The 12,513-nt window shown below is 43.0% G+C and overlaps 2 long non-coding RNA genes across 4 annotated transcripts; both read right to left on the reverse strand.

Annotated features, from left to right (window-relative positions):
- Window positions 1-3,595: 3,595 nt before the first annotated feature.
- On the reverse strand, window positions 3,596-4,284 carry LOC132798047 (uncharacterized). Of its 2 annotated transcripts, none has more exons than XR_009633883.1 (4): window positions 4,016-4,284; window positions 3,834-3,950; window positions 3,692-3,771; window positions 3,596-3,634 (listed from the first exon to the last, which is right to left on the reverse strand). It is a non-coding gene; the product is annotated as an uncharacterized LOC132798047 (long non-coding RNA). The 2 variants fall into 2 exon arrangements; XR_009633884.1 differs by having other exon boundaries at window positions 4,012-4,284.
- A 3,855-nt stretch (window positions 4,285-8,139) lies between these two features.
- On the reverse strand, window positions 8,140-8,830 carry LOC132798043 (uncharacterized). Of its 2 annotated transcripts, none has more exons than XR_009633875.1 (4): window positions 8,560-8,830; window positions 8,378-8,494; window positions 8,236-8,315; window positions 8,140-8,178 (listed from the first exon to the last, which is right to left on the reverse strand). It is a non-coding gene; the product is annotated as an uncharacterized LOC132798043 (long non-coding RNA). The 2 variants fall into 2 exon arrangements; XR_009633876.1 differs by having other exon boundaries at window positions 8,556-8,830.
- Between the last annotated feature and the right edge of the window lie 3,683 nt (window positions 8,831-12,513).

Below are 12,513 nucleotides of genomic sequence, written 5' to 3' on the forward strand. Positions count from 1 at the left end.
ACACCGACAAACATCAATTCTAGTGTTACCAACTTATGATAGCGGCAGAGTTCAGCTAATATAAAAATAAACAAAAGACATTAATAATAATACAAAAATTGTAACACTAAATTTAGAATAATAAAATATTGTTAAGTCTAATCTAAACCATCTTAACTCCTAAACTAATCTGATACTCATGTCCAATAATTAAAACTATAGCTTTATAAGATACAATTGTACCTAAACCTAGCTTATAAGAAGCGTCAATTACTCTAAAACTATGTTCATTTAACTTAACCCTAGCAACGTAACGGACAACATTTATCTAACTTGTACTGAATGTTAACGTAATGTCAATTCCAGCAGGCAACATTTTCCTGTAAACATTATCCCTAAGACCATATAATTGTTTAAGTTGCTATAAGAGTAATATTACAATAAATCTTACCTTCAGTTGCTTCCGACTGGCGGGTTAATTATCATCAAAAACAACAACAACAAGACACCAAGACTGCAAGGAGACACTACCAAGTCGACGGATGACGAAGCTCCTAAATCATGGATTGCCGCAAATGACACCCCCTCCATGCAGACTCCAAATCCGCCAAGCCACGGACGACGGCCAATAAGGTAAAACCATATATACCTATTAAGACATCTGCTCCAAAAGGAGACAAACATACGATGCCGCTCTCCGCAGCGCATGCCCAAAAAGGATCGCCAGCACAAAAGGGCGCACTTTTCTGGCATAGCAACAGCATCATCAACTTCTCTAAAATACAAGGCACCAAAAATCAGAGAATATGCAAAAAGAAAACTTAACTGCGCATATTTCCCCGCCACTCCTTCGCAGCAAGGCTGCCGCTGCTATTAATGCAAAAACAAACACAGACAAATTGAACACGAACACACTCACACTTTTGCAAACAGACCAGCAGCAGACAAACGCAATCACTCACGAACACACACAAAGTAAAATTTCCCCTTCTGCCGACAACAAAACAGCCAATGCAAATACTGTAATGCCGAACGACTGCAAGGACAGAAAGCGCTCGCTGTCTCTGTCTCTCACTATAGCGCGCAGAGAGAAAAGCGACAATAGCAGAGAGAGTCTCTGTGCACACCAATACATGCGCAGCTGAATCTGACGAACGCAATTCTGCCAAGCAGCAACGCATAAATGAGCATGACAGCAATACCAAAGCAATAACTATCAGCTCTCCTGAGTCTGCCACTACGCTGGAAAATAATGCTATGCCCCGCCCCCTCTTCGATTGCAACCATTAAGATGACTCCGTCTCCTGCGAAAAGCAGCCCATGCAATACGAAGATTGTCAAAATTGGCTCACCAGCGTTCCCCTCTGCTCCTTGAGCTGCCATTCCCAATAAAAACTATAAACAACCCACCAAATGGACAACAATCTCCATACAAAAGGAAAAACAATGACATGGAACATGATACTGATGACAGCATAGACTTTCCACAAATCACAACACCAGATTTTAAAAGCAACTTCGCTAAAAGATTCCTTAAAGCAAGCATGCGACAAGTCGACCAGCATTACAGTGAGCAACAACAAATACACATGCAACAAATACAATGCGATGAGATACATCAGCAACAGCAAACAAATCATAAAATCCCTCCAATAATACTACCATTCGTCCCAGAAATTATGCCCCTGATGGAAAAACTCCAACAAAGACGAGTTGGTAATTTTAAAACAAAGACAACTGCAGGTAGCGGACTCCGTATCACATGCCAAGACTTATCAACATATAAGGCTGTATTAAAGGTACTTGAAGAAGACGGTAGTCAACATCACACTCACCAACCCCGCAGCGAAAGGGGTTTCGAATAATAATTCGACAACTTCACCACTCCACTCCGTGTGATTGGTTGACAATGAAGCTACTTGAGGCGGGCTTCAATACTCGTTATTTACGAGTATTAAAACACCGAATCACGCAAAACCCATTAAATATTTTTGAAGTGGAGATTGACACCGCTGCCGACGGCAGCCACGAGCGAATTCTTGACATGAAAGAACTGGGTAACCAATCAATAGTCATCGAGAAGCAAGCCAAGTCCCGCGATCCAGCACAGTGCCACCGTTGTCAATCCTATGGACACACCAAAAATTATTGCCGACGCCCTTTCAAATGTATGAAATGCGCAGGCGCGCATGCCACCACTGCCTGCACCAAACTGAGGCAAACAGCTCCCAAATGCATCAACTGCGATGGAACACACATCAGCAGTTACAAAGGTTGCCCAGCTTTCAAGGAAGCACGGCAAAAGATGACGGCCTACCGAGTCAACACAGAGCAGAAGCAACAGCCAATTTTGCAGAACGACAAACCACGCCCACAAAACCCACATGAACCGCCTCCAAGGCGACAATTCAACACATCAGCCCAAGCAACCACTCACTGGAAAACTTCACTGGAAAACAATAAAACCTTCAGTGAAGTTGTACGTGGCAGCAGCAGCAATGTCCGTACTCAGATTCCAGCTGACAAATACTTACCAAAAGCCAATAAACAAAACAGTAAAAGCAACAACCACTCCAACAGCAACATAAAACAGTTCCAATACATCACCAGCAGCAAGCACACCCAACAGGCCACAGCATGATGCAACAAAACAACAAAGTACAACAAATGGCAACTCAAAAGGCTCCAACAGTCACTTACAAGATTGCGCACGGGCGCGCAACTCGTAAGCCTGGCCATAAAAGAACACGAAATCCTGCACAAAGGCACCTTAAAAGTTCCAACAAAAGCTGCGCCTCGAGCAAAAGCAATTTCCAGTTGTTGATCCTCCATGTGCAACAAATCCACAGCCAACATCACCTGCCACCGTTGCCAACTCGCCAGAAACGAAAAAATGGACTTCGCAAATAGCTCTATTTCAAAAATCATTGAACAAAACACAATGATGTGCAGAAAGATGGAAAAAGAATCGATTATTTGTTCAATATTATATCCGATTTTATTTCAATGCACAAAGGAAACAAAATCGTTCAACAAATACAAACATCACCAGTACAGCACCAGGTCTCAGATGAAAGTGCAGACATCTCTATGGAGCTGCAAAATCTTCTAGACGATTTCAAAACACAATATGAGTAGGCGCAATCCAGAAAGAAGATATCCAAATCCAGCCCCAACCAATTGCACAATTGCATCTCGTACTGGCAACCAGAATGGCGACTCTTTTAAAATCGCATTCTGGAATGCCAGCGACGCTCAGCAACAAAATGAAACAAAAGAATCCATGCATGAAAAGAAAAGAAAACCACATTAAGATGATAATCAATACTACAACTACAGCCAATCCAATTACCTTAAAAGTGTCAGAATCCAAGACGTATGCTGCAATCAATCCATAATCGCACAGAAAATGTGGCACTGCCACTCTCGTATGCGCGGTTATTAGCACCCAATACTCCAGCCATCCAAAGAAGCATTTCTCCAGTCATCTCCGATTGTCCTGTTACCTGCAAATAAAAAGAAAAAAGATATCGTTTTATTGCGCCTATTTAATGCGCACTCGTAATTAGATGCTCTCACATTTTGGCTACAGATGGAGCAACACACTTCTCGCTCGACAACAAAAGGCCATCGGCAATTGTTTCCGCGATTCACTCTGAAACAAAAACAGACAAATTAAATTTCGCTCAATAATTAAATCTCCATTACAGACCACAAACATAACTGATGCATCTACACTGTCCCACGAAGCACTTGTGGTACAGTGCCCAGCTCACTCACACAGACGGCGACCTAGAACATAAACAACAACGTCAAAAATGCAGCCACTCCCAAGATACACACATTATACTTACGATGCTCACCGCACGCACCACTCCACGCAGCAACTAACCTGGGGCAGATGACTTGCTGCCTCACAAATCCACCAACGGGCAAGTGCAGCACGCTTGCTCACTCTCAGAGATGGCGACCTAGAAGAAAAGAACGACAACGTTAGCAAATACAGCCTACACACAGACGCAAACGACATACTCACAACATCACTACACGCACCACCACATGCAGCAACCAAACTGGGGCAGATGACTCGCTGCCTCACATTTCACGATGCCACTGCACACACTGCAGTGGTGGCCACTACAAGCAGCCAGATGACTTGCTGCCTCACACTATCACCAACGGGCAGTGCAATACGCTTGCATTGTTCATTCAACAATGCAAGCACAGACGATGCTCCAATTCGGCGCAGATCCTAGACGAGACAAGCGGGGCAGCCGCGCGATGGCCACATGTTTGCCATGATGATAAAAAGCTGTAAAACAACATTTATTTTAACTTTTATAATTAAAATTTTGCATAAGCGTTGTTTGTTTACCTTTTCCAAACGTAGTGTTACCAGAAATTGTTACTAAATAATTCCATGTTCAATCTAGTATATTCTATCGTTGCCACTCAAATAATGTCACCACGTAATTGTCATTTCTACTTATGTTACCAATATGTGAACGAGTTTTAAAACAAAAATATTTATTCTAATTTTTGTAACTAAAAATTGTATAAGGATTACATTGTTTTTACCTCTTCCAAATGCATTGTATGTATGCAACCAGAATTGGTAACTCAATATTTATGTTAACTCCAGTATTTTATAATAAGCGTTGCCACTACATTTTAAAATTGCTCACTGTTAAGTTTGCCCGCCAATCTGTAATATTCAAATAATTCCTAGAAGTTGCAGAAAAATTGTAATATAAAAAGGAAAAATAAAAATAAACCTTCAGTCTGCGTGCTGAAGGGTCAGTATTACCATTAAAAAAAAGTGTTCTTATTATAAAAGCAAAAGCAACAAAAATTAAATCAGTGTCAGTGCAAGTTAATAAAATGTCTACTGGACGCGAAGATTCCTTCAATGGATCTCGTCCTCCATCCGGCTCTGATTACTATCATGACCAGTGCTACATCTCGCCAAGCGACACCACAGACAACGAAGCCAAAATCAGCTTCTGCCGCCTGAGCCACGCCCCGCCAACAACAACAACAACAACAAGACACCAAGACTGCAAGGAGACACTACCAAGTCGACGGATGACGAAGCTCTAAATCATGGATTGCCGCAAATGACACCCCCTCCATGCAGACTCCAAATCCGCCAAGCCACGGACGACGGCCAATAAGGTAAAACCATATATACCTATTAAGACATCTGCTCCAAAAGGAGACAAACATACGATGCCGCTCTCCGCAGCGCATGCCCAAAAAGGATCGCCAGCACAAAAGGGCGCACTTTTCTGGCATAGCAACAGCATCATCAACTTCTCTAAAATACAAGGCACCAAAAATCAGAGAATATGCAAAAAGAAAACTTAACTGCGCATATTTCCCCGCCACTCCTTCGCAGCAAGGCTGCCGCTGCTATTAATGCAAAACAAACACAGACAAATTGAACACGAACACACTCACACTTTTGCAAACAGACCAGCAGCAGACAAACGCAATCACTCACGAACACACACAAAGTAAAATTTCCCCTTCTGCCGACAACAAAACAGCCAATGCAAATACTGTAATGCCGAACGACTGCAAGGACAGAAAGCGCTCGCTGTCTCTGTCTCTCACTATAGCGCGCAGAGAGAAAGCGACAATAGCAGAGAGAGTCTCTGTGCACACCAATACATGCGCAGCTGAATCTGACGAACGCAATTCTGCCAAGCAGCAACGCATAAATGAGCATGACAGCAATACCAAAGCAATAACTATCAGCTCTCCTGAGTCTGCCACTACGCTGGAAAATAATGCTATGCCCCGCCCCCTCTTCGATTGCAACCATTAAGATGACTCCGTCTCCTGCGAAAAGCAGCCCATGCAATACGAAGATTGTCAAAATTGGCTCACCAGCGTTCCCCCTCTGCTCCTTGAGCTGCCATTCCCAATAAAAACTATAAACAACCCACCAAATGGACAACAATCTCCATACAAAAGGAAAAACAATGACATGGAACATGATACTGATGACAGCATAGACTTTCCACAAATCACAACACCAGATTTTAAAAGCAACTTCGCTAAAAGATTCCTTAAAGCAAGCATGCGACAAGTCGACCAGCATTACAGTGAGCAACAACAAATACACATGCAACAAATACAATGCGATGAGATACATCAGCAACAGCAAACAAATCATAAAATCCCTCCAATAATACTACCATTCGTCCCAGAAATTATGCCCCTGATGGAAAAACTCCAACAAAGACGAGTTGGTAATTTTAAAACAAAGACAACTGCAGGTAGCGGACTCCGTATCACATGCCAAGACTTATCAACATATAAGGCTGTATTAAAGGTACTTGAAGAAGACGGTAGTCAACATCACACTCACCAACCCCGCAGCGAAAGGGGTTTCGAATAATAATTCGACAACTTCACCACTCCACTCCGTGTGATTGGTTGACAATGAAGCTACTTGAGGCGGGCTTCAATACTCGTTATTTACGAGTATTAAAACACCGAATCACGCAAAACCCATTAAATATTTTTGAAGTGGAGATTGACACCGCTGCCGACGGCAGCCACGAGCGAATTCTTGACATGAAAGAACTGGGTAACCAATCAATAGTCATCGAGAAGCAAGCCAAGTCCCGCGATCCAGCACAGTGCCACCGTTGTCAATCCTATGGACACACCAAAAATTATTGCCGACGCCCTTTCAAATGTATGAAATGCGCAGGCGCGCATGCCACCACTGCCTGCACCAAACTGAGGCAAACAGCTCCCAAATGCATCAACTGCGATGGAACACACATCAGCAGTTACAAAGGTTGCCCAGCTTTCAAGGAAGCACGGCAAAAGATGACGGCCTACCGAGTCAACACAGAGCAGAAGCAACAGCCAATTTTGCAGAACGACAAACCACGCCCACAAAACCCACATGAACCGCCTCCAAGGCGACAATTCAACACATCAGCCCAAGCAACCACTCACTGGAAAACTTCACTGGAAAACAATAAAACCTTCAGTGAAGTTGTTGTACGTGGCAGCAGCAGCAATGTCCGTACTCAGATTCCAGCTGACAAATACTTACCAAAAGCCAATAAACAAAACAGTAAAAGCAACAACCACTCCAACAGCAACATAAAACAGTTCCAATACATCACCAGCAGCAAGCACACCCAACAGGCCACAGCATGATGCAACAAAACAACAAAGTACAACAAATGGCAACTCAAAAAGGCTCCAACAGTCACTTACAAGATTGCGCACGGGCGCGCAACTCGTAAGCCTGGCCATAAAAGAACACGAAATCCTGCACAAAGGCACCTTAAAAGTTCCAACAAAAGCTGCGCCTCGAGCAAAAGCAATTTCCAGTTGTTGATCCTCCATGTGCAACAAATCCACAGCCAACATCACCTGCCACCGTTGCCAACTCGCCAGAAACGAAAAAATGGACTTCGCAAATAGCTCTATTTCAAAAATCATTGAACAAAACACAATGATGTGCAGAAAGATGGAAAAAGAATCGATTATTTGTTCAATATTATATCCGATTTTATTTCAATGCACAAAGGAAACAAAATCGTTCAACAAATACAAACATCACCAGTACAGCACCAGGTCTCAGATGAAAGTGCAGACATCTCTATGGAGCTGCAAAATCTTCTAGACGATTTCAAAACACAATATGAGTAGGCGCAATCCAGAAAGAAGATATCCAAATCCAGCCCCAACCAATTGCACAATTGCATCTCGTACTGGCAACCAGAATGGCGACTCTTTTAAAATCGCATTCTGGAATGCCAGCGACGCTCAGCAACAAAATGAAACAAAAGAATCCATGCATGAAAAGAAAAGAAAACCACATTAAGATGATAATCAATACTACAACTACAGCCAATCCAATTACCTTAAAAGTGTCAGAATCCAAGACGTATGCTGCAATCAATCCATAATCGCACAGAAAATGTGGCACTGCCACTCTCGTATGCGCGGTTATTAGCACCCAATACTCCAGCCATCCAAAGAAGCATTTCTCCAGTCATCTCCGATTGTCCTGTTACCTGCAAATAAAAGAAAAAAGATATCGTTTTATTGCGCCTATTTAATGCGCACTCGTAATTAGATGCTCTCACATTTTGGCTACAGATGGAGCAACACACTTCTCGCTCGACAACAAAAGGCCATCGGCAATTGTTTCCGCGATTCACTCTGAAACAAAAACAGACAAATTAAATTTCGCTCAATAATTAAATCTCCATTACAGACCACAAACATAACTGATGCATCTACACTGTCCCACGAAGCACTTGTGGTACAGTGCCCAGCTCACTCACACAGACGGCGACCTAGAACATAAACAACAACGTCAAAAATGCAGCCACTCCCAAGATACACACATTATACTTACGATGCTCACCGCACGCACCACTCCACGCAGCAACTAACCTGGGGCAGATGACTTGCTGCCTCACAAATCCACCAACGGGCAAGTGCAGCACGCTTGCTCACTCTCAGAGATGGCGACCTAGAAGAAAAGAACGACAACGTTAGCAAATACAGCCTACACACAGACGCAAACGACATACTCACAACATCACTACACGCACCACCACATGCAGCAACCAAACTGGGGCAGATGACTCGCTGCCTCACATTTCACGATGCCACTGCACACACTGCAGTGGTGGCCACTACAAGCAGCCAGATGACTTGCTGCCTCACACTATCACCAACGGGCAAGTGCAATACGCTTGCATTGTTCATTCAACAATGCAAGCACAGACGATGCTCCAATTCGGCGCAGATCCTAGACGAGACAAGCGGGGCAGCCGCGCGATGGCCACATGTTTGCCATGATGATAAAAAGCTGTAAAAACAACATTTATTTTAACTTTTATAATTAAAATTTTGCATAAGCGTTGTTTGTTTACCTTTTCCAAACGTAGTGTTACCAGAAATTGTTACTAAATAATTCCATGTTCAATCTAGTATATTCTATCGTTGCCACTCAAATAATGTCACCACGTAATTGTCATTTCTACTTATGTTACCAATATGTGAACGAGTTTTAAAACAAAAATATTTATTCTAATTTTTGTAACTAAAAATTGTATAAGGATTACATTGTTTTACCTCTTCCAAATGCATTGTATGTATGCAACCAGAATTGGTAACTCAATATTTATGTTAACTCCAGTATTTTATAATAAGCGTTGCCACTACATTTTAAAATTGCTCACTGTTAAGTTTGCCCGCCAATCTGTAATATTCAAATAATTCCTAGAAGTTGCAGAAAAATTGTAATATAAAAAGGAAAAATAAAAATAAACCTTCAGTCTGCGTGCTGAAGGGTCAGTATTACCATTAAAAAGTGTTCTTATTATAAAAGCAAAAGCAACAAAAATTAAATCAGTGTCAGTGCAAGTTAATAAAATGTCTACTGGACGCGAAGATTCCTTCAATGGATCTCGTCCTCCATCCGGCTCTGATTACTATCATGACCAGTGCTACATCTCGCCAAGCGACACCACAGACAACGAAGCCAAAATCAGCTTCTGCCGCCTGAGCCACGCCCCGCCAACAACAACAACAACAACAAGACACCAAGACTGCAAGGAGACACTACCAAGTCGACGGATGACGAAGCTCCTAAATCATGGATTGCCGCAAATGACACCCCCTCCATGCAGACTCCAAATCCGCCAAGCCACGGACGACGGCCAATAAGGTAAAACCATATATACCTATTAAGACATCTGCTCCAAAAGGAGACAAACATACGATGCCGCTCTCCGCAGCGCATGCCCAAAAAGGATCGCCAGCACAAAAGGGCGCACTTTTCTGGCATAGCAACAGCATCATCAACTTCTCTAAAATACAAGGCACCAAAAATCAGAGAATATGCAAAAAGAAAACTTAACTGCGCATATTTCCCCGCCACTCCTTCGCAGCAAGGCTGCCGCTGCTATTAATGCAAAAACAAACACAGACAAATTGAACACGAACACACTCACACTTTTGCAAACAGACCAGCAGCAGACAAACGCAATCACTCACGAACACACACAAAGTAAAATTTCCCCTTCTGCCGACAACAAAACAGCCAATGCAAATACTGTAATGCCGAACGACTGCAAGGACAGAAAGCGCTCGCTGTCTCTGTCTCTCACTATAGCGCGCAGAGAGAAAGCGACAATAGCAGAGAGAGTCTCTGTGCACACCAATACATGCGCAGCTGAATCTGACGAACGCAATTCTGCCAAGCAGCAACGCATAAATGAGCATGACAGCAATACCAAAGCAATAACTATCAGCTCTCCTGAGTCTGCCACTACGCTGGAAAATAATGCTATGCCCCGCCCCCTCTTCGATTGCAACCATTAAGATGACTCCGTCTCCTGCGAAAAGCAGCCCATGCAATACGAAGATTGTCAAAATTGGCTCACCAGCGTTCCCCTCTGCTCCTTGAGCTGCCATTCCCAATAAAAACTATAAACAACCCACCAAATGGACAACAATCTCCATACAAAAGGAAAAACAATGACATGGAACATGATACTGATGACAGCATAGACTTTCCACAAATCACAACACCAGATTTTAAAAGCAACTTCGCTAAAAGATTCCTTAAAGCAAGCATGCGACAAGTCGACCAGCATTACAGTGAGCAACAACAAATACACATGCAACAAATACAATGCGATGAGATACATCAGCAACAGCAAACAAATCATAAAATCCCTCCAATAATACTACCATTCGTCCCAGAAATTATGCCCCTGATGGAAAAACTCCAACAAAGACGAGTTGGTAATTTTAAAACAAAGACAACTGCAGGTAGCGGACTCCGTATCACATGCCAAGACTTATCAACATATAAGGCTGTATTAAAGGTACTTGAAGAAGACGGTAGTCAACATCACACTCACCAACCCCGCAGCGAAAGGGGTTTCGAATAATAATTCGACAACTTCACCACTCCACTCCGTGTGATTGGTTGACAATGAAGCTACTTGAGGCGGGCTTCAATACTCGTTATTTACGAGTATTAAAACACCGAATCACGCAAAACCCATTAAATATTTTTGAAGTGGAGATTGACACCGCTGCCGACGGCAGCCACGAGCGAATTCTTGACATGAAAGAACTGGGTAACCAATCAATAGTCATCGAGAAGCAAGCCAAGTCCCGCGATCCAGCACAGTGCCACCGTTGTCAATCCTATGGACACACCAAAAATTATTGCCGACGCCCTTTCAAATGTATGAAATGCGCAGGCGCGCATGCCACCACTGCCTGCACCAAACTGAGGCAAACAGCTCCCAAATGCATCAACTGCGATGGAACACACATCAGCAGTTACAAAGGTTGCCCAGCTTTCAAGGAAGCACGGCAAAAGATGACGGCCTACCGAGTCAACACAGAGCAGAAGCAACAGCCAATTTTGCAGAACGACAAACCACGCCCACAAAACCCACATGAACCGCCTCCAAGGCGACAATTCAACACATCAGCCCAAGCAACCACTCACTGGAAAACTTCACTGGAAAACAATAAAACCTTCAGTGAAGTTGTACGTGGCAGCAGCAGCAATGTCCGTACTCAGATTCCAGCTGACAAATACTTACCAAAAGCCAATAAACAAAACAGTAAAAGCAACAACCACTCCAACAGCAACATAAAACAGTTCCAATACATCACCAGCAGCAAGCACACCCAACAGGCCACAGCATGATGCAACAAAACAACAAAGTACAACAAATGGCAACTCAAAAAGGCTCCAACAGTCACTTACAAGATTGCGCACGGGCGCGCAACTCGTAAGCCTGGCCATAAAAGAACACGAAATCCTGCACAAAGGCACCTTAAAAGTTCCAACAAAAGCTGCGCCTCGAGCAAAAGCAATTTCCAGTTGTTGATCCTCCATGTGCAACAAATCCACAGCCAACATCACCTGCCACCGTTGCCAACTCGCCAGAAACGAAAAAATGGACTTCGCAAATAGCTCTATTTCAAAAATCATTGAACAAAACACAATGATGTGCAGAAAGATGGAAAAAGAATCGATTATTTGTTCAATATTATATCCGATTTTATTTCAATGCACAAAGGAAACAAAATCGTTCAACAAATACAAACATCACCAGTACAGCACCAGGTCTCAGATGAAAGTGCAGACATCTCTATGGAGCTGCAAAATCTTCTAGACGATTTCAAAACACAATATGAGTAGGCGCAATCCAGAAAGAAGATATCCAAATCCAGCCCCAACCAATTGCACAATTGCATCTCGTACTGGCAACCAGAATGGCGACTCTTTTAAAATCGCATTCTGGAATGCCAGCGACGCTCAGCAACAAAATGAAACAAAAGAATCCATGCATGAAAAGAAAAGAAAACCACATTAAGATGATAATCAATACTACAACTACAGCCAATCCAATTACCTTAAAAGTGTCAGAATCCAAGACGTATGCTGCAATCAATCCATAATCGCACAGAAAATGTGGCACTGCCACTCTCGTATGCGCGGTTATTAGCACC

This window comes from Drosophila nasuta, unplaced genomic scaffold (assembly GCF_023558535.2).
Source record: "Drosophila nasuta strain 15112-1781.00 unplaced genomic scaffold, ASM2355853v1 ctg72_pilon, whole genome shotgun sequence".
In the NCBI taxonomy this organism is placed as follows: Eukaryota; Metazoa; Arthropoda; class Insecta; order Diptera; family Drosophilidae; genus Drosophila; species Drosophila nasuta.